This window comes from Colobus angolensis, unplaced genomic scaffold (genome assembly GCF_000951035.1).
Source record: "Colobus angolensis palliatus isolate OR3802 unplaced genomic scaffold, Cang.pa_1.0 Scaffold80, whole genome shotgun sequence".
Lineage (NCBI taxonomy): Eukaryota > Metazoa > Chordata > Mammalia > Primates > Cercopithecidae > Colobus > Colobus angolensis.
This window is the reverse complement of record NW_012121821.1, coordinates 1316238-1339231: the sequence shown is the minus strand read 5'-3', so window position 1 is coordinate 1339231 and position 22994 is coordinate 1316238. Positions and strand designations below refer to the sequence as shown.

At 41.3% G+C, this 22994-nt stretch overlaps 1 long non-coding RNA gene across 1 annotated transcript in view; it reads right to left on the bottom strand.

Annotated features, from left to right (window-relative positions):
* LOC105502629 overlaps nt 1–22994 on the bottom strand; it is a 100210-nt gene that overhangs the window by 74688 nt on the left and 2528 nt on the right. Inside the window, exon 2 of the long non-coding RNA XR_001000366.1 lies at nt 11301–11422. This is a non-coding gene — a long non-coding RNA (uncharacterized LOC105502629). The remainder of the gene's footprint in view (nt 1–11300; nt 11423–22994) is intronic.

Sequence of the window (22994 nt, the reverse complement as noted above, 5' to 3'; positions counted from 1 at the left end):
GAGGGGAGGGTTAAAAATACCCAGCATCGTCCCAAAAAATTACCAAGAAGCCTTTAATTTGGCACTTGTCCTTCCTGTGATTTAAACTCATCAAACCACAGCCGTCCCTGGATAAAATTAGAATCAGACATAACAAAAACAAGATATATAGAAGACTACTGGGAACAATCTTTAGAGATGATAAAAAAATAATAAAAAAGGAGAGAAACTGTGCTTTAAAATCACACAATTCTAGATATATCCAGATCAATATATTAATGCAAATACTGTGAAAAGTTATACCATAGAAGTTGAATAATATTTTCATAAAACAAGGCAGTGTTTTCACAAGGCACCTTTCATCAAGCAATCTTACAACTTCAGAAAGCACTGGATAGAGAAAGGGAAATACTCCCCAAATCCAATAAAGCTCAGTTGCGCCATTTAAAATAACTGCCAAGAAATGGGACATTCTGGGACAGAATTTTGGATCAAACTACTATATTATTATATCATTGTTTAGAAATGGAAACTCAATTATGTTAGAGAATGACCTTTGTGAATTACTAAACGACTTTGAAATAATAGATGAAAACTTTCTTCTCAGATCCACTCTCACTGGGATATGAGTGCTTTCTCTACTTGGCGTGCAATACACGTCCTTAAGAGCAAATTGTTCTGGCCAGAAATGCTCATGCATTATCGCAAGGAGCAGAATTACAGCTTTTACTTAAAACTTTGCACCATAGTGAGTTTTATACAGCGATAGAAATGCCCAGAAATAGGTCTCAGGGAGACTGTTTTGTTGCTGTCATGGTTGACTTAAATTGCACACCCTTTGTGTTTTCCAAAAGCCAAACCTTTATTCACCTGTAAATACACTAGAAAGTGGGGCAATGTATCAATAAAATAATGCCCCAACTCCCAGCTGATACTAACTAGTGTGTGCGCTAAAACAATACAATAAAAAGAAACACTTGGACTTGAGCAAATTAAGTGGAAAGAGATATGGAAAAGTTCAAGACCAGTCAATAAAGTAAATAAACTATTTCTGTCCACCAGTCAAGTTTTGAAAGAGTTCATATAGATAAGTTTTACTACCCTTCTGGCATTAAGACATTAAAAGCTCCTTCTGGTCTTATGGATTTATTTTTTTATTTTTATTAATTAATTAATTAATTAATTATTGAGACAGAGTCTCGCTCTGTCACCCAGGCTAGAGAGAAGTGGTATGATTTAGCTCACTGCAACCTCTGCCTCCCAGGTTCAAGCAATGCTCCTGCCTCAGCCTCCTGAGTAGCTGGGATTACAAGCACCCACCACCATGCCCAGTTAATTTTTGTATTTTTAGTAGAGATGGGGTTTCGCGATGTTAGCTAGGCTGGTCTCGAACTCCTGACCTCAGGTGATCCACTCGCCTTGGCCTCCCAAAGTGCTGGGATTACATGAGCCACTGCACCCAGCCTGGGTTTATTTTTAACAGAGTTATGAATATAACCAAGATCAGATCCCATCTGAGTACATTGCCTCCAAGATCCAGATCTTCTGCTTCAGGATCACCATGTGAGTGTCTGCAGCAAAACCTTCCAGCCAAGTGGAAATCACATGGCACCCACCACCTAAACCCTACATGTTCCTGTGCAGGCCTATCCCTTAGGTAGGACAAGTTGGGCAGTGGCTCTGGACCCTACATTTAAGGGGCAAGGATTGGGAAAGCCTTAGAGTACTGCACCATATCCTCTTTTCTGAATACCACTAACTTCCATCTCCAATTTTCTGTCCCAAGTGGGCTTTGAAAAATGGGAATAGAGTGGACTCCTTCCAAGTGAAACTTTCTAGTGTGGGTCCCATACAGGTTTTATCACCCTGGTCCCAGACCCCAAGTCCCTGCTTTAAGGTATAGCCCGCTTTAGGTACATTTCAGTAGTGGCCTTTCCCAGAGTCCTGAGAACTCAGAAGGAGGTTGTGGCAGGCCCTGCAGCACCAGGTCTCTTTCCTCCTCCAGAGATGGGGTCTTGTGGGCCTTCAACTGGGAAGGAAACTCCAGAAAGGCACAGGATATAGATCAATATTTTGTCTCTCAGATGAGACCATTTTAAGATGTCATCAGAGACTGTTTCTGAACATATTTTCTAAATCTAACATCAAACAAATTAATGCCTCAAGACACACTTTGGATTTGATATTACTTGGCTTTATTTTATTGAGGGAGTCAATCTTGTCTTTCAATAGAATTCACTGGTTCCAACAATTAGTGTCATAAATCCAGGAATGAGAGTGTCAGAGAAAAATCCGTTCTGTGCCTTCTTCCTCCTCCCTTAGCCCTGGGATCATTGAGGTTGTGTTTCTATAATGCAGGAAGCGGCCTTTGATTTTTCTTTTAGAAACTATGCAAAATAAAAAAAATTTGAGGGCCAGTGTAACTTCTTGAGAAGCACAAGGAAAAGAGCCAGAATCCCAGTGGTGCCGGAAAGACTCGGGGGCACATAAACCTCAAGGTCAGTCCTGCCTAGAAGCTGAAAGAAATCATAATAAGACTTCGTCTCTTTTCATCTTCAAAGTCCTTCATAAGCTCTAAATCATGTATCCCACCACACTACTGTAATCATGCGATTTGGCAGAAGCAGGAGACCTTTTATCTCTGGAGCTCAAAGCACTCTATAAATGCCAATTAATCCTTACAACTGCCCTGGGAGGTGATGGAATATTGGCAGACCTACTTTGTATATAGAGAAGTTATGTGATTTGGTCCAACCCACACAGCAAATTGGCAGCAGAAACAAGTTGAGAACTTGATCTGGAGGTTCTATTCCTGGGACATCTAAGGCTGAAAGCCTAGTCTGTATTTAAAGCATCTACATGGTAGCTGGCATATAGTAGATGCTTAGGTAATAATTTTTGAATGAATGAATAAGTTGGATATTCATATTTCCAACTGCCTGCTGAATGTGCCTGAGCTGTGGTAACACCCCCAACTCAGGTTCAAATTTCTTATCCAAATATACTTTGACTCTTGGGTTTCCATTCATTCACTCTCCAACCAGAACACCTACTATAGCAGAAACCCTCTCCTGAGCCCAGTAGACAGAGTGGTGAATAACATCCTGAGAAAACAAGGTAGACAATAATGAAGAATACAAATAATGTTAGATAAGAAGAGTGGAGTGATGTGACAACACATGAAAACCAGTCGCTGGAGACCAAAGGGTCATCCAGTTGCCACTGCAGGTGTAGGGCAAGAGCCATTTGCCAGGGCCCAGGGCACTAAGAATTTTTTTAGTATTCTGGCAACTTAAGGAAAGAAATTCTCACTTGCTTCTATTCCCCTACAATTGACAGCAAGACTTTAAGTCAAAAAAGGCCTAATGATTTGTCTTCAGAAGTAATGAGAAAGAGGCAAACTGGTGATACTGTGTTGTAAGGAGTTCAGGGATGGAATAGGTGATGGCGGCTTCTGAACTACAGGCCAGGGTTAAGACTGGTCCCCAGAGCCCATCTACACCTGAGCGTTGCCCTAAGGCATAATATTAAAAGTCCTGTTCTTCCCAACAGAGAGTGCTTACCTCTTTTATTTGCCACTCTGTCCATTCATTCACTTTATATTTATTGAGTATCTACTATGCGTCAAGCTCCAAATGCATCTCTGCCCTCAATGGCCCCACCACAAGCCAGGCCAACAATGATCCATCTCAATACTCTTTTATTTGACACACAGCATTTTTTTTTTTAGTTATAAGATGATTTTTGGCCCAGTAGTAATGAAAAAGGGGTCACATAGAGATAAATTATCAGTAGTTTTTTTGTTTGTTTTTTATCCCTGTCATGGCAAATTTGTACTTTTAAAAGTGAACTACTCAGCATCAATTGCAGTTTTTTCTTTTTTTAAAAAAATAAACTAATATAATTTATTTTTATAAAAGGAGTTTTAGGTTTACAGAAAAATTTTTTGGAAAGTATAGAGTGTTCCCACTCCCTTCCTTTCCTTATCTCTCTACTCTGGATCAATCCTGGAAATGTGCTTGTCTGCTTCCATAAAGGAGCTAGTAAGATCACTAAGCACATTAACCTCATGCTTTTCAAATCCCTCTAATTTTACAAAAACAATTGTTAGAAGAACTCAGGTTACAGACAAAGCTCCTGCCTTTCTGACACAGAATTCAGGCAGCTGTGAACACATGAAATTCCATTCATGCTTATTGGACCTAAGGTGGTACTATTATAAGGAGCAAACTCCAACATCTCTCCTGGGCTCGCTTTTCCCCTATCCTGAATTTAATTTAGTGGAGTTGAGGAAGAGGAGGTGGAGGAGAGGAGTTGGTCCTTCTGGCAATAGTAGCAGCAATACCTAGATGTCTGCAGTGCTGGTGGACTTGACTATGAATATGTTTCTATTTTTCTCAAGGAACACAACATTACCCCAAAGCCCACGAGCCTTTGAGGAAGCAGTTCTGTAAAGATGGATTCTTTAGTCACGTGTTCCATATCTTCTACTTGCTTCTCCAAGTCACTGTAGTTTCCTCTTTGAACGTAAATAAGTGGGCTTAAATTCCATCAAACCTCTCCTGCACTGTAACTGAAATTTAGCCTAAGACAACAAAAATTTTCCTCACAACTGTTCACAGTTCTCTTTTCATTCTATCATAGAATTAACAATGCAGAGTAAGCCCAAAGATAGAGAGTGAAGGAGAAAATGAGAATTTAAAGGCTGAGCTGATCCTCAAATTAAAGACTTATTCTCTCTAGGTGAGGGTTCTCAGAATAGAATTCCCCTGAGCCTATCTAAGAATATGGCAGTTGGCTCCAAAACTTCTAAGAAAATCAGAAACCACCCAGCACCTCAGGAATACATTCATAGATCAACTGGAAATGCAGGAAGGGTCCTTTCTTAGAGATCATTTGATCTAGACTCCTGAAGATTTTGTCAGTGAAGAAATTGTGGCCCAAAACAGTGGAGAAATCAGGCAGGCCTACATCAGAGTCAGGAGAAAACAGAAATGCAATGTCCTGATTCTTCTTACTTTTCACTATACACAGATATTGCTCCCTGCACACATGCATACATACTTAAAATCTACTTTCTACAGAGTTTAAGTTCACTTTAATCAGCTACAGACTGAAAATGAACAGAGATGCTTTGGTCAACCAAAGATATGTTAATGTCCAAAACCCCAGAAATAAGTTGGAAAAAAGTAATTGGCATTGCTGGTCCCTGGAAACTGTGTGGCCCTTTCTCCCCGACACTTTCATGTCTGCAAGCAAGATTCTCTGTCACATACATGTGCAACTATCTCTGTTTCCCAGAGATTCCTGAGGGCAGCCAGCTAAGGCTAAAAGGCCTCGATGACAGAGCAACTAAAGTTTTCTCTCTATACTCTCTGGGCTGAAAGCTGGGCCTGCCCACTCTGTTCTATCCACTGCCGGTTGTAAATTATGAAATTGTGCTACAGTTGATTGGGTGCCAGGTCCTGGACTAAGTGATTTTCTTTTGTCCTCAAAATTACCCCATCTGTCCAATGGGAAAACTGAGACTCAGTTAGGCGAACCCACTGGTCTCCCTCCAAAACCTGCTGCTGCCTTCCTGGCCATGTTCTGGTCAACCAGGAGTTGGCTCTTCTCTGTTCTAAAAGTGGAGTGGCAGCTGTGAGGACCTCAAAAGAAGACCAGTTCCAGAAGCCAAGCCAAAAATACTGATGTGCTTTCTGCCCCCAAGAGTTGGAGGAACTGTACCTAAGCTCTTGGACTCAAGGCTCACATTACTAAATATCAGGATGGCCAGCCACAGTCAGAATATTACAACTGGGTGCCCCAAATCTACAAAACTTTTCCTCCAAGTCCCAACATTCTATATTTTGTGCAATCAATTTCCCTCCTTCCTATGACAGTCTCAGGAGGAGCATTGTGTCCTCTTCCCTGGAAAATCTCTTCTTGCCACACCTCTTACCAGGTGACTGATTGGCCCCTGTTGACCTTCTGTGCATTTTACAGAAATTGTCCTCTTCACGGTATCTTTGCTTTGTGGTGGCAGATTGGGGGTGACATCATCATATAACACCAGAAGTGTCCCTGCTGCCTAGTCTTCCACCATTGAAAATCTGCCCCTTCTGTCCATATGTTGTGCTATACCAGTGAGGGGATGTTGATGTTCAGGGGAGATGAATCCATATCTGCAGGTGGATGAAGCAAGGGATTTCACATAAATGAGTCTCTAATTCTTACCTAGCTGTGATGGCCTCTAAGCTCCAAGGTCACAGCTCAGATGGCTGAGCTGACCTTTGAACCCAAATTAGCCTGGCTCACAGCTCATCACTACCCAATGCTGCCTCCTATTTCTGGAAGTTTCTCCATTTTGGAGATACTCCTGGAACATCCCTAGACATGGCCTCCCACATTCCCCACTCCTACTTTCCATGGTGTTTGTCATTGCTCAGTTTTCCTCAAACTTAAGAAATATAGAAAAATACGGGCCCACAGCTCAGTGTAAAGGAAAGTTTAAAGCTGTGGTTTTCTGTGATCACTTGGTGTCAACACAGTTATGAACCTAAAAGCAAACGTGGGCACTAAAATTAAATGGCACTGGTTAAGTGTTTGGTTATAAGGTAGTCATAGATGTGATCCAAAATCAGGTTAGATTTGTTTTTTTAAAATATCAAGACATTAAATGTATTCAGTAATAAAATATTGAAATTAAAAAGTCAAAATTTTAAACTTTTCACTGAAATGATGGATTCCTTGGGAATCCATGGCCAGCAAATCAAGCAATAGAGGGGAAGATCACCTTCCCTTTCTCACAGGTGGGTGCCGGAGGCCCCCTGGACTTCGAGATAGGAGTTTCTGTGTGTGCATGCAGGAAGAGGAGAGACTCTTATAGCTGACATTTATTGAGTGCTTACTTTGTGCAAGACTGGTTAAGCACATTATATGTTTTATTTATTTAACCCTCCTATGAGGGCTATCATCACAGCAATCTGCTATGAGCTAGGTACTCTTATCTCTGCTTTTACTGATGAACAAATCAAGACCTAGAGAGATTAAATAATTTGAGCAGGGTCACACAGTTAGTGGAGAAACCTTTGTCTATGGTCAAAGCTCAAGCTGCTAACCTGAACACTAGTTCTCTCTCTCTCCCACGTGCAACCCTAATGAGGAATGTCAGCACAGTCAGTCAACCTTGGTTCTCCTCACTTTGTTTTTACCACCTCTGGTTGCACCAGCACTGATTCTGGGCATCACACAAAAAGCCTGCACGGGCACTCCCCACAGCACCAACTCAGCGTCAGGCCCACGACAGTGGCTTAGGAAACACTTGGCTTGTTGTGAAGGAGTAAAATGCTTTAAACAATAGATGAGTGTGGTGTGTGTGTAGTGTTGTTTGTTTCCACTTTTCTTATTATTCCATTCCCCTTTTTATGGATCAGCAAACACTGGCTGGAGCAAATCCAAGCAAGTTAACTTTCTGTTATTGACAGAAGGACAAGGAAATCAAAATGAAGATCATATTCCCCAAGTAGGCTCCCACATGCCTTCTCCATCTCCTCTGGAACCTGGTGGATTTTTGAAGAGACAAAGCTCTTACATTTCTGTTATGGGGATGAGATTTAGGGCAAAAATTATGAGGCCTAACTGATGCGGGACATTCTCTCTGACTTGGGGCAGGTGGGCTGCATTCCCGGCTGCTTGGCTCTTTCCTCTCTTCCTTGGCTACTTCAGACAGGCACTAAAGGAGCCCAGAGATATCTCCAGCGGTCACCTGAACCCCAGCTTCAGCGACCACCTCTGTCACAAAGACACTGTGCAGAGAAACTTGATTGAAAAAGCATACGTTCAAACCTGATTGAACTTGCTAACTTAAAGAGGCATTAAAGTCAGGAAATGAAAAAGAGATGAGCTGTATTAGTTTACCTTTGGGACCCGAGATAGTATATTTATACAGTCACCATGAGGTAACAATGTGGAAGGGTTCCAAGGCTTGGCATGATCTAACCTGCAAGTCTATTTTCTTGTTTTCCGGTCTAGAATCCTCTCCTTGGGGGAGCTGAGAGCTGTCTGGTGCTAAACGTTTCCAGCCAGAGAACTTCTAACCTCTCTCTAGAGACACTCCTGAATAAATTAGTGAGTCGGATTCTTCTCTTTCATTTCACCTCACTGCCACTACTTACGTTCTTGGTACCAAGCTAAACAAGTCCCCACTTTGGTGGTTTACACGGAAACGTATTTGCTGTTTGTTTTCATGCTCCCTGAAGTCATTTCTGGGTCCTGGCTCTGTGTTTTTGGTTTCTTTAATCTCTCCTCATAAATCAGTCCCTCCATTCCCTTCATCTTTTTATTGCCTTTCTCTGAACTCTCTCCAATTTGTCTACATATTTCTAGTGCTGGGTGTCTAAACATAATTTACTGGACGAAAAGCCATATTTGGAGGGACCTCATCAATTTATCTCTTGCCCTGAATCTTTTCAAGGGGTCTTGGGTATAGTTCTAAATACCACTGACCTGTTTACTCCATTAATTAATAATAAATATCCCCTAGAACAACCTGATAATGTTGTCATGAGATTTCATGGCCCAACACTCCCTTAAAGAAGAGACTGTTGTTGGTTTTTTGTTTTGTTTTGTTTTTTCATATCCTCTGGTACACAGTAATTAACCAGTTTGGAGGGACCCACCTCACACCTTGGTACATTTTTTAATGAGTGATGTTAAAGAAAGATTTCAGGGTATTTTTCACAGGTAACCACAAGCTGATGAAGGAAGGCTGTTTCTAAATTGGCCGTTTAGATGGGACACACTTCCCTAGAGAAACTGTGCTGTTTGTGGTTAAGTTTAACACCTAGTTCACAAAATATACTTAACAAAGTTTTAAAAATATTCACAAATCCCATTGTGGCCAAGAGTAGGGTGAAAGAGGAATTCTTACATACAGGTAATAACTGTGCAAATTGGCACAACGTTTTGCAGGGTAATTTGGCAACATGTATCCAAAAGTTTTACAAGTACTTGGCCTTTGACCAATGGGTAACCAATGAGGTTACTTCTAGGAAGTTATCCTAAAAAAAAAAAAAAATTTAAAAGGGGACAGAGATGTATGTACAAAATGTTTATCCAAGTATTATTTATAGCAGTAGGAAAATATTGACAATATCCTAAAAGATTTTTTTAAAGAGTGATTGGGTAAATAGAATGGAAATAGGCTACAAAGATGTATATACAAGGATATTTAGCATAGTATTATTTATAGTAGTATGAAAAACTGGAAATAACCTAAAATTTCAACATATGGTGATTGGTTAAACAAGTGGGTCTAGCTCCATATTTATTCAAACAGAACAATGCCTATGGTAGCTAGACATGGTGGCTCATGCCTATAATCCCAACACTTTGGGAAGCCAAGGTGGGTGGATCACTTGAGATCAGGAGTTCGAGACCTGCCTGGCTGACATGGTGAAACCCCATCTCTACTAAAAAAATACAAAAATTAGTCAGGCACAGTGATCATGTTTCTTTCTCCACAGGTGACCTAGGAAAGCAAGGGCAAACTTGTGTACACCTGCAGTCCCAGCTACTCGGGAGTCTGAGGAAGGAGAATCACTTGAACTTGAGAGGTGGAGGTTGCAGTGAGCAGTAAGCTGAGATTGCACCGCTGCACTCCAGTCTGAGTGACGGAGCAAGACTCTGTCAAAAAAAAGAAAGAAAAGAAAAGAAGAGAAAATAAAGAAGGGAGGGAGGGAGGGAGAGAGGAAGGAAGGAAGGAAAAGATGCCTATGGCATATTGAGTTAAAAGAGCATCTGACGAAGAAGGAGTTATAATGTGATTCCAGTTTTATTTAGAAAAATCTCTGTCTCAGACTGGGCATGGTGGCTGATACCTGTAATCCCAGCACTTTGGGAGGCCAGGGCAGGCAGATCATGAGGTCAAGAGATCAAGACCATCCTGATCAACATGGTGAAACCCCATCTCTACTAAAAATACAAAAATTAGCTGGATGTGGTGGCACATGCCTGTAGTCCCAGCTATTCGGGAGGCTAAGGCAGGAGAATTGCTTGAACCCGGGAGGCAGAGGTTGCAGTGAGCAGAGATCATGCCACTGCACTCCAGCCTGGCAAAAGAGCAAGACACCGTCAAAAAAAGAAAAAAGAAAGAAAAAAAAAGAAATAAAGAAAAAAAAAGAATAATCTCTACCTCTAAGTTTATAAATATAAATAAATATACATATACATATATGAGACAGAGAGATCTGGAGATAAATATCCCAAAATATTCATAATGGTTGTCTCTAAGTGATAGGCTGAAGGTGACTGCATGTTCTACTTTATTGTCTAATCCCAATCCAGTGAGCCTGGTTACTTGTAAAATTAGCAAAAACTATAAACATTCTTTTTACTTTTTGAAGATCGAAATTAAAACCAAATCAAGGGCCAGACATGGTGGCTCACACCTATGATCCCAGCCCTTAGGGAGACTGAAGTGGACGGATTGCTTGAGCCAGGAGTTCCAGGTTGCAATGAGCTATGACCACGCCATTGCACTCTAGCCTGGGCGAGACCCTGTCTCAAAAAACAACAACAACAAACAAAAGAAAAACAAAAACAAAAACAAAAAACTAGTCAGAATATACTGGACTTGTATTATATGCAAAAGATAAATAAGGGTCACTTTCCTGCCTCGGGTAAATATGCAGCTCTATGCAGTGCTATGAGAACACGCACAAGCTGAGGAAGGAACCATGATGGGGCCTGGGAAGACTGTGCAAGGCTTTGGAAAGGAGGTCATGTTTCATTCAGACCTTGAAGGATGAGCAAAGTAGGAACGGGCATTCTAAGTCCACCACACTACCTCTTGAGTATCAAATTTACTTCTTTTAAAAAGAAGAAAAAAACTTCCTTCCCAGCATATTGTTGGTCTATCCCTCTAGTATAAATATAGTTACAATAATTATCTCTGTAACACACAGTATTTAATGGTTGTGTTTGTATGATCAATGAAACAGTTAACCAATGTATATGGCCAGCATTAAGCTGATTTTGCTAACAACCTATTCAAATGGAGAAAATCAAAGATCAAAATAAATAGTTAATGGAAAATCAATTCCAACCGGACTCTCAGTAAGGAAATGTCCTGCTTAACTAAACATGTGGCCAGCACTGAGCTAAGTACGGAAACATTCTTATAAAAGTCCCTAGCCCCAGCCCTCTTCCACATTCACACCCTCATATGTGTCCAGCCTTCGTCATCATCCACACAGGGCTGCTGCTTGTTAACTGAGTGTTGATATGTTCTCTTCAACGACATTGTGAAATATTGACTCACATCTGATGTTTCCACTCACTTTCTAGATTCTTGGCTCTAAGACAGAATAGTCAATTGAATTCCAGATGCCAGGATGCACGTATCATCAAACGGAGGAATGATCCTCTGTTGAAAGATGATGTTTCTTTCTCCACAGGTGACCTAGGAAAGCAAGGGCATGCTTGTGTGTGGACACTCACTCATACCATGTGTGCTCGGGTTGTGCGCCCAGGCTACCGAAAGCCCTTTGCATACTAAGTTCTTGGTTTATCCACAGAGCATTTTGCTGACTTCTCTCCAAAAAAATAAATAAATAATAACCAGTTCCTTAACCTTATTAAACCAAACACTTAAATCCTGAAGCAGCCTAGGAGAATAAGAAGAAAGAAATCACTAGAACCCACATTGCTGCACTCTCCTCAGAAGGTAGACTCATGATTTGATATGCTGGTTAAAACACACACACACACTCTGATACATACAACGAAAGTGGCCAAAAAAAGTCAAGATATGCTAGAAGATAATTATCTTGAATTCAGGGAGGACCAATGTCTACAGATAAAAAGAGCTCAAGAAGTACCAGGAAAGCACAACAATGCAAATGACTTAACATCACAGGACTGTGCACTTAAAAATAGTTAAAATGGGCCTGGTGCAGTGGCTCACACCAGTGTAATCCCAACACTTTGGGAGGCCGAGGCAAGAGGATTGCTTGAGCTCAGGAGTTTGAGACCAAACCTGGGCAACATAGTGAGACCTCATCTCTACAAAAATAAAAAAATTAGCCAGGCATAGTGGCACGTGCCTGTAGTCCCAGCTACTTGAGGGGCTGAAGCAGGAGGATCGTTTGGGCCCAGGAGTTCAAGGTTGCAGTGAGCTATGATCACACCACTGCACTCCAGCCTGGGTTGACGGAGCTAGAACCTGTCTCAAAAAAAAAAAAAAAAAGCCCTTGGCAAGATGCACTAGTAAGACTCTCTCCACTTTATCCTCTACCCTACCACCAGAGACGGAGAAAGAGTTCTTCTAAGGTATAAGGCCAACTCTTAATGCCACACAATACCACAGGATATGTGCAGAAGTTATCCCCACCCCAGTCCTGGTCCTTTTTCATCCTAAAGTCTCATCTCTCCCATGAACTTTGCCTTGTCCTTTAACTTCACCTATCTCTCATTGCTTTCTTTAGATGAGCCCAAGGATGATGCTGATTTGTAGGTAACAGGGAGAAGGGTGAATTTGAGGGATGGAGTGGGCTGAAGAAAATAGGGCAGTGACATTCCAGAAGTCTCTAGAAGAGGGATAGGAATCCAGGTGGGGATCTAGTTGAAACTGAGGAACTTGTATTATGTATTTAATTGGGGTAACATTGGGGTGGGTTGATGGAGATTAGGGAACTTATGATAAAGTTGCCTAACAAGCACATTTTTTTTTTTTTACTTTGAATATTTGTTTGAAATGGTGTGGGTTAGTGTTGATGAAATTGTCTAGAGTTTTATTTTATCAAGCTGGTTCAGCCCATGTTAGCTTCCTGTTGACTCCTAGGTCTCTCATCACTCAGTTCAGGCACTACGTTACTTATTTAGTTAGTTAGCTAGTTAGTTAGTTATTTTGAGATGGTGTGTCACTCTGTCTCCCAGGCTGGAGTGCAGCGGCATGATCTCAGCTCACCGCAACCTCCAGGCACTACTTTCTCTTGAGGTTTTTCCCTGACTCCAAGTCTCAATCACATGCCCCATCTTCCGGACTCTCATAACACTTCAGGTATACCTTGACCTAAGAACTTATTATGCTCCACTCTTGCTTTCCTTGTCTACCCTGACACTAGACTGCGGCTCCTTCAGGACAAGGAATGTCTTTCATTCTGCATCCTGAGCACCAGCTGGGATTTGCCAGTCCCAGTTGAATAACAGTGGTTCCAAGAACAGATTGTTAAGATATGCTAGAAGATAATTATCTTGAATTAAGGGAGGACCAATGTCTACAGATAAAAAGAGCTCAAGAAGTACCAGGAAAGCACAACAATGCAAATGACTTAACATCACAGGACTGTGCACTTAAAAATGGTCAAAATGGGCCTGGTGCCCATTTAGAGAGGTGTCTGACGTTCCTCTCCATGGACCCCAGAATATCCTTTTCTTTCTCATGTTTACTCCAGGGGAGCAACAGAGCCACTGTTATTTTTTGTCACTTGTACCACATTGAATTCTAACGTATACCGCTTCCTAAAGGAAATTAGTCTTGAACAATGAGCAGGAGTTAACCAAACACAGAAAAGTAGATAGGGTGTCATAGAAGGGTAAACAAGTTAAGCACAGGTTTGGAGGTCTGCCTCTGCATGGTGAGTACATGGAACCATGAATGTGGAGAAGTCCAACATCCACTGCAAGGCACAGAAAAGCTGGACACAAGCCTGGAAAACACAGGGAAAACTAAATCTGAGATAATATTGTATGCCACGCAAGGGAGCCTGAATTTTATCTTGATTAGGACAGGAAGCTATACACAGTTTTTAGATGGGGAATGATAGACTCAGATTTGCATTTAGAAAGATCACTCTGGAAATAGAGAAGGGAGTGAAAGGCAGCAAGCTGGAGTCAGATAAGTGACTGCTGCAATCGTCCAGACAGAGAGGGCCCTGAAACTTACCTGCACCCTTGGAGCCACATGAAATAAGAATAAACCTACCCCTAGAAGTCAGAGACAGCAGGAAATCTTGTACTGAGTTATTGCGAAGAATTCATATGCCAGTTCCAGTCCTTTATTTGGACAGAAAAGAATAGAATATAAAGAACAGTGTGTCTTAGAACCTTCTGGTACAATTGGCCCCAGTCATCAGACCTGCCTCTGACCCATGAAGCTGTCACCCAAAAACATAATTAATTTCTAGACCTTTTTCTCATTCTAGACCTGTGTCCAGAATCATTTCAAGCTGGATCTGCCTTGTCCTTGATTCAAAAGCCCTTGATGGTCTGACAGTCAGCATTCTAAACTCATGCCCAACTCTCTGATACTTACCTCTGACCAGTCACTGCCCCATTTCTTTGTTTTCCTTTGCAGCAAAACCTCTCCCAAAACTTTTACGTACTAGTTGTCTGCAATCTCCCTTTCCTTCCATTCTATCTTAAATCCACCCAACACATACACTGAAACTGTTTTTCTCAAGATCATAAATCACATGCATGTTGACAAATACAACGAATAATTCTCAGTTATCGTCCAATTTGACTTAGTAGCATTTTTTTTTTTTTTGGAGACATCATCTCACTAGGTGCCCAGGCTGGCCTTGAACTCTAGAGCTCAAGCGATCCTCCTGCCTCAGCCTCACCAGTAACTGGAACTACAGGCAACTGACACCATGCCCCTAATCAGCAGCATTCGACACACCTACTTGTTGATAAACCTTCTTTACTTGCCTTCCAGGATCTACAACTTTTAGTTTCCTCCTATTTGCCTGATTACTCTTCTGTATCCTTTACTGGTTCCTCCTCTTCCTCTCTACCTCTTAAACATTGCAGTGTCCCAGGCTTTGTCCTTGGTCTTTTCCATCTATACAAGAGTTTCTCAACTTTGACACTACTGACTTTTTGGCCAGATAATTCTTTGTTGTTGGGGGCTGTCCTAGGCATTAGAGGATAGATATATATAGTAGCATCCCTGCTGTCTGTCCAGTAGGTCCCAGTAGCAACGACTCCCCACAACCAAAAATGTTTCTAGACATTTTCAAATATCCCCAGGGGAAGCACCTCTGGTTGAGAACCAATGCTCTAGGTCTATAGGAAATTCTCTTTACTGTAAGTGTCTAAGACCTTAGTGATCTCTTCCAGTCTGAGGTTTTAAATACTATCTATAAGGCAATGATTCCCAATTTTACATATCCAGTCCAGACCTCTCTTTTGAACTTCAAATGGACTAAAATGTTCAAATTCCCATTCAAACATTTTGCTTCAATATCTAGTGGACATCCCAAACTCACTATGCAATCTTCCCCATCTCAGTTGAAGGTAACACCACCACTCTTCTAGTTGCTCAAACTAAAAGTCTTGGAATCATCCCTGACTTCTTTTTCTCTCACATCCTGCATCCTGCCAAGAAATCCTATTAACTTTACCTTGAAAACACATCCAGAATCTGACCACTTCTTACCACTACTACTACCCTGATCCAAGTCGTCATGATCTCACATCTGGGTTATTGCAGCAGCCTCCTAACTGGTCTCTCTTGATATATCTTTGTGCCTCCACTGTCTGCTCTCTGCAATGCAGCCAGAATGAGCCTTTTAAAATATGCCAGATAATTCCACTTCTTGCTCAAAACTCTCTGTCTCCTTATCTTGTTCAGAGAAAACTCAAACTCCACACAAGTCTCTGCGAGTCCCTTGTCACTTTTCTGACCTAATAAACTGCTATGCTTAGTTATAATCAACTGAGATGAAAAAGCTGAGGGGTGGGGCAGGTTTAGAAGGAAGATCAGGAGTTCATATTTGAATGTTCTTACGTCTGGAACTCAGAGGGAGTTCTGCACTGAAGGCACACATTTGGGACTTATTGGCATAAAGATGGTATTTAAAGACATGAACCTGGAACAGGTCAGTAAGGGAGTAGATACAGATAAAGAGGGGCTAGGGCTGAGCCCTGAAGCACCTCAGTATTAAATGGATGGGAAGAAAAGGAGAAACCAGTGATAAAAACTTCAGCTGAATTAGTGTAATGGAGTTTAACTGAGCAATGAATGATTCGTGAACCAGGCAGCCTTCTGAGCCAGAATAGGCTCTGAGATTTCAGCGCAGCCATGTGGGGGAAGAAGATTTATGGACAGAAAAAGGAAAGTGACGTATAGATAACGGAAGTGAGGTACAAAAACAGCTGGATTGGTTACAGCTCAGCATTTCCTTATTTGAACATGGTTTGAACAGTTGGCTACATCTGATTGGCCAAGACTCGGTGATTGGCACAAGTGTAGGATATGGGTCTGTTTACACCTCCACTTGTTATAGTTCACAAGGTACAGAGAAACTTTAGGCCAAACTTAAAATATGTAAGGAGGCAGCTTTAGCTAAATTTGATATAACACCAGCAAAGGAGATTGAAAAGCAGGAATCAGTGAGGTAGAAGGAAAACCAAGTGTGTGTCATATCCTATAAGCTGAGTAAAAAACAGTCTCTATGAACAAAATCTGAGTCAAAAGTTTCCCTCAAATTCTAGATTCCTCTTAGAGACTTTTCCAGGAAATGTATAATCAAACTATTTGCATTCCAAATGCAGCCTGCAATGTAAATATCTCTTTCATCACTGCACTATATTGCCCATTAATTTATCACATACAATTCTTGTGGTTCAGATTCTCATCTTCATTTAATATCTGTTTTCCTACTTATGATGGTCACAACTTAATTAAATAAACTGGAAGCTTAGGTATAATATGAATAGGGCATATATATGTAGAAATATCAAACTGACACAGATGACTAATATCTGAAATACAGTAATTACATTGCCTAATGATATTAATCTCATCATTTACCAAAATGAGTAGCTCAGGACCAAAACTTGGGGGAGCTATTTCTAACTCTAAATTTCATCACAACAAACCCTTTTAAACACATAATGGCTAATATTTAATAATCTAGTATTTTGTCAGACAATATATTAATTATTCAGTTAATTTCAAGGGTTTTGCCCAACATTTACTGAGTTCTTGGAACCACTTGACTTGGTTATTTCTTCCAGTGATATAGATTAGTATTTAGCTGGCCAGTGTGACATTCATGGGTTGTTGTAGCAAGGCAGAAACAAAACCAGACTTGGAACCAGTCAATGTCTTTGTAAGAAAAGAGATGTGTGATATAGTTCTAGCTCACAACAGATAAGTGGATTCTCAGAAACATTTCGCTGGAGGATTGCTTGACCCTGGGAGGTGGAGATTGCAGTGAGCCAGGTTGGCACCACTATACTGCAGTCTGGATGTCAAAGTGAGACCCTGTCTCCAAAAATAAAAATAAAAATAAGCAGTACACAATGGGAAAAAAATTGCTTGACACTGATCCTGAGGAAAAAAAAAAAAAAGACTTGAGAATTTAAATCTACCTCAACTGCAAATGGACCAGTATTGTTATAGTGTATAAAAAGTTAACATAATCTTACTTGATGGAAGCTTCCAGATCGACTGCAGTAATGGTCCCTACACCTGCATGAATTGGACCTCACCTGGAATGTTATGTCTCATTCCAGGAAAGACACAGTAAGAACACTGACAATCCCAACTGTCTCCAGCAGATGCTCTGGATTGCTCAGTACAGGGCCTTGGCCCTAAAGCTGTTCAATAAATAAGGACTGAATTATCCCGAATCAATCCTTCATCCTTTCTTCTTATCTCCTGAATTGATGAGGAGTCTGGAAATCATGAGAAATGATTAAGGGAAGTTGAAGGGAGGCAGATTTTGGCTTAATATAGAATATGCTTTCTAACAGTGCTGCCCCACAAGAAAATGAAATGCCCAACCAAGTAGGGATCTTAGTACAGAGAGTATTCCAGCGGGTGAGCACTCCTGTACCAAGGATGTTACCAAAGGATTGCTTGCAGTAAGTGGGAAACTGAAGCAGCTGACCTCCAAGAGCTCTTTCAGTTCTGAGGTCCCCGAAACATGTCAGGGTCTATAGAGGGAATCTCCATAGCCAGCTCAGGACACTGTAGGGCTGGCCCTCCTCCCTCCTCAATGTGAGCCCCTAATCTATATGTTGAGGAATTCTTCAGAAGGTGACTTTACTGACCTGAGGAATTCCTCAGCATATAGAGTAGGGGCTCACACTGGGAAGGGGTGCTGGGCTTCAGTGGCTGCTTTACCCTTTGTGCAGCCAGGGATAGCCACCTGGTGGGGCTTGTTATGACAGAGTGACCTGCACTAGACACAAGGTAGTGTGTATGCCCTAAATCAGACAGACCATTTATTTGCCCTTACTTACAATAAGTCACTCTACTTACTTTAAAAGGAAGCTGGGCCGGGTGAGGTGGCTCACACCTGTGATCCCAGCACTTTGGGAGGCCAAGGCGGGCGGAACACTTGAGGTCAGGAGTTTGAGGCCAGACTGGCCAACACGGTGAAACCCTGTCTCTACTAAAAATCCAAAAATTATCTGGGCGTGGTGACACTCACCTGTAATCCCAGCTACTTGGGAGGCTGAGGCAGGAGAATTGCTTGAACCCGGGAGGCAGAGGTTGCAGTGAGCCGAGATCGCACCACTGCACTCCAGCCTGGGTGACAGAGCAAGACTCCATCTCAAAAAATAAAAAAATAAAATAAAACAAAAAGAAGCCGTTTTCAAAGTCATTCTTTAAGAAAAAATGATCCTTGGCTGGGAACTCTGTACCTGGGTGCCCCTTATTCAAATGCTATGTCTATATACTTTTTAAACTTTGCTAGATTTGAGCACAGGTGAAGGAGGTAACAATGGGATCCATTCTGCCCTTCCTCACACAAGCACCCAGTTAAGAGTAAAATGTCCAGCGTAAATTACTAGAGACAAAGCAGCTGGAAAATATTTCCATGAAGCAATAGTGGCATCTAGTGGTCAGATGAAATAATCACATGCCTGCTCACCTCAAGTGTGGGGGAAGAAAACAATAAAACCCCAAGCCTTTTTACTCTCCCTTTATACCTCTTATCCAACCATACCTGACAGGGAACTGGTTGAAAAATCAGAAAAGCCAGAACAGAGAATCATTAAAATGATACATGCAGAGCTCACTAAAGACTTTAACCTAAAACACACATCTAACTATGCGTTTATTCACCAATCATGCGATGCAGGGCCAGGGTCTCTTTCCTGAATGCAGATTCACCAAGTTGCTGCTAGTCTCTTGCACAAATCAAACCATTGTACATTATTACAGTGTCCAGCATTTACTTACGATATGGTGAGAACCTTAACACACTTGTGAAACAAAATTGCCTCCACTGATTTTTATGAATTTTTGTTTCTTACAGTTGTCGATTTTTATGAATTTTTGTTTCTTACAGTTGTCGCTCTCACCTTTTATTCAATGACGCTTTTCTTGGTAACTCAGTTTTATCGAGGCTTTCCAAAGCTTTTATCTTAGATTTTACAGGAACTGCATCTCTTTCTCTTTGTACTCATATTTCACCTGTTTATTAACTATCTGATCACATACAAATCTTCCAAACATAAACCAGAACAAATGAAATGGAAGGAAGATGGTTATTTAGATAAGGCTTACCTATGTTCATTTTTTTCCTAAGCCAGGGGGCAGGAGTATTTTTTTAAGATCCGATTTAAATTTCCAACGCCCACCGCATTTATTTCATTTCACCTCTCTTTCACTTTCCTGCAGCGCAATTTCCCCCTACTTCCTTCACTTACAGCCCAAACTCCCATCTCCTGTTCAACTGGAGTAAAGATTCCTTCACTCTCTCCCACCTCTACCTGCTGTACTTCCCCAAGCCAGCTTCTCAACATTTCTGTTTCTTCAGCCTTCCTTCTTATCTCAAAGAAAAGGAAGCTCCCAAGTGTGCATTTACCATTTGGTGTTTGCCTTTCCTTCACCCATCTATCTTTCCCTGCGGGACTTTAAACTCCGTGAGGGAAAGAATGTGACTTTTCTGGTCTGTGAAGCTCCAGAGTGCTGTCCCGGCCTGAGAACGTTGCTCTTAGTGTCAATAAAATGAGGCCATGGCTCACTGGAGAATTGGGATGACACCGAGTTGAGTAGTTAGTCATGCCTTTGGGAGACCTTGGGGAGCACAGGTCGTCTACCAGGAGAAGCCAGTAAGGTCGTGTCCAACTCCAGCTCAAGAGTTTTGTGAGCTCAGTTGTAACTACGATTTTTCAGTTCCCAAATACCTTGTCAGTTCTCCCCTCACGTGGCAAAACACAGTGTGTTAACTAAGGAAGCCAAGGAGCAAACCCATGGTGTCTCTGACAGTCCACCCATCCCTTGACACTATCCCAGACTTTTGACCGGAAAACGTAGCCTAACACCTTTAAAGAACCAAGGCTAATGAAGTTTGCATACTGTTAGGGAAGTCAAGTGCCTTTCATTGGGCCATCAAGTGCTATTGGCAAGAAACATAAGACAATAGGAGAGCCAATGTAAAGCAATTAGTTAAGATAATAGAAGAAATGGAAAGGCATTATACTCATTTTTGCAAATGTATGACCAATTAAGGCTAATCTGCCTTGGGGCAATAATGCCTGATCCCTGCATTGGACAGAAAGGAATATTTGGAAGTTTTTCTGCTGGCCTAGTCAAATTCAATTCTGTGTGAATATTAGTCCTTGAGAGTAATAACAGACCTCTTTAGCATCCACTAATTCATATTCTTTAACACACCATCATTTTCCCCTCAGATTAGAAGCACACTTTTTTTTCTCTTTAGGCTAAAACATACCATTGTTCTGAGGTCCTTTTCAGCTTATCTAAGAGTGAAAAACAATGCCAAGCGGCCCTTGCCTCTTTCATACACCATGCCCATTAGCTGTACCCCTGTTAATGGGTGTTGGCTTTCATTTCCTGCAAAACTATGACTTTTTAATAATCATGGCCTTTTTGTTCCCAAAGCAACTTAAAAGAGGAGGGACACCAGCGTGGGTCACTGTATTTTAGGATCTAGTTGCCCATGTGGTGTCCACACACTATGAGAGGCCAGCAGTTGCTCCAGTCCAACCCCGACTCTGAGAGGGAAAGATCTTCAGAGTGCCTGTAGTACAATATCCTCTCCCGTTGGCTCCCAGATCACAATCTTCCATTACATCACATTAGTACAGCGGGTTAAGGGGTGGGGGGACAGGCTTTTAGAGGGACTACCACCAAGTGGTTAAGAATAAGGGAGCTGGCCGGGCACGGTGGCTCACGCCTGTAATCCCAGCACTTTGGGAAGCCGAGGCGGGCGGTTTACGAGGTCAGGAGATCGGGACCATCCTGGCTAACACAGTGAAACCCCGCCTTACCAAAGAATACAAAAAATTAGCCAGGCGTGGTGGCGGGCGCCTGTAGTCCCAGCTACTCGGGAGGCTGAGACAGGAGAATGGCATGAACCCGGGAGGGAGGCGGAGGTTGCAGTGAGCCGAGATCGCGCCACTGCACTCCAGTCTGGGTGGCGGAGCGAGACTCTGTCTCAAAAAAAAAAAAAAAAAAAAACCTGCACGTTATGCATATGTACCCTAGAACTTAAAGTATAAAAAAAAAAAAAAAAAAAAAAAAAAAATAGAATAAGGGAGATACAGCCGCACTCTCATGTTCAATTCCATCCTCTGCCACACTCTGGCTCCACGATCTTGAGAAAGTAACATCCTCTCCAAGCTCCAGTTTCCTCATCTATTGCAGAAGAAGGAACACTAAAGCCAGGCATGGTGGCATGCGCCTGTATTCCCAGCATTTTGGGAGGCCGAGGCAGGCCTAGGAGTTCAAGATTACATTGAGCTATGATTGAGTTATGAGCTATGATTGTGCCACTGCACTTCAGCCTGGGTGACAAAGTGAGACCCTGTCTCTTAAAAATAAAAGAAGAAACACTGGTACTTACTCTGAGGGGAGGTTACAAGAATTAAAGGAGGCAATCCATGTAAGGCTCTTAGCACAGTGCCTGTCAAACAGGAAGCACTCAATAAATATTAATTGTTATTTTGTGTTTATCTTCCTTCACTATCCCATAGACCCATAATTCTCAAAATTTGTGGTCTCTGAACCTCTTTAGACAAACTTTAAATTTCACATAAGCTCTTAAAAATTATGAGGACCCTAAAGAGCTTATACATGATATCTTTTATTTAGTGTATTATAAGTCAAGTCAAAATATTTTTTAAAAATTATTTTTAAAATACAATAAATACTTTATCATAAATAAGATTCTATGAAAAATAACCACATTTTCCAAAACAAAAATATTTGGCCAAAGGGCAGCATTGCTTTACATTTTTGCAAATCTCTTTCATGTCTGGTTTAACAGAAGACAGCTGGGTTCTCCTATCTGCTCCTGCATTCAATCTGTTGTGATATCACACATTATGCAGCCTCTGAAAACCTCCTTGTATATTTGTGAGAAAATGTGAGTGAAAAAGGCAAATCACGCCCTGGTGTTGCTGTGAAAATAGTATGACCTCTCGGACTTTATGAAAGAACCCCAGAGCAGTGTCCAGATTTTCTGGTGTCAATATATCAGCACGGCAGAGTCTCAAGTACCAGGTCAGCTCATTGTTAGAGGTGGGAGAATTTTCCTAGACTACAAAGCCAACAGAATTGGACATGAAAACAACTGCTGGTGCAACTGTGACTATGCCCTGATTAAATGAGACCGGAAAACCCTTAATCTCAGCCTCACCATATAACCTCTGGTTCAGAAACTCAGGCCTGAGCCATGCAGAAGGCCAGACCCCTGTTGTTCTGCCGTTTGAAATGAAGCTTGTTTGTGAATAAAATATTGGAATCCATCCATTTCTCTGGATTGATGATTAGCAACTATTTTTTGTTATTGCTTTTCTTGTTTTTTTTTTTTTACTTGTTTTAGAAGAGAGTCAATTCAAAAAAATAAAATCTTTTCTTGATGTAATTCCTTTTTCAAAAATTATCTTTTTAAATTCTGGAAATCCAGTGTTTACGACTTAAGCCTTATTATTTTTATACTATTAAAGGTTTGGGGTTTAAGACTTTGTTTTGTGTTTTTGGCAAACCTTTAAACAAATATTGTTGCTGAATAAGAACCTCTTCAAATGTTTTACTTATT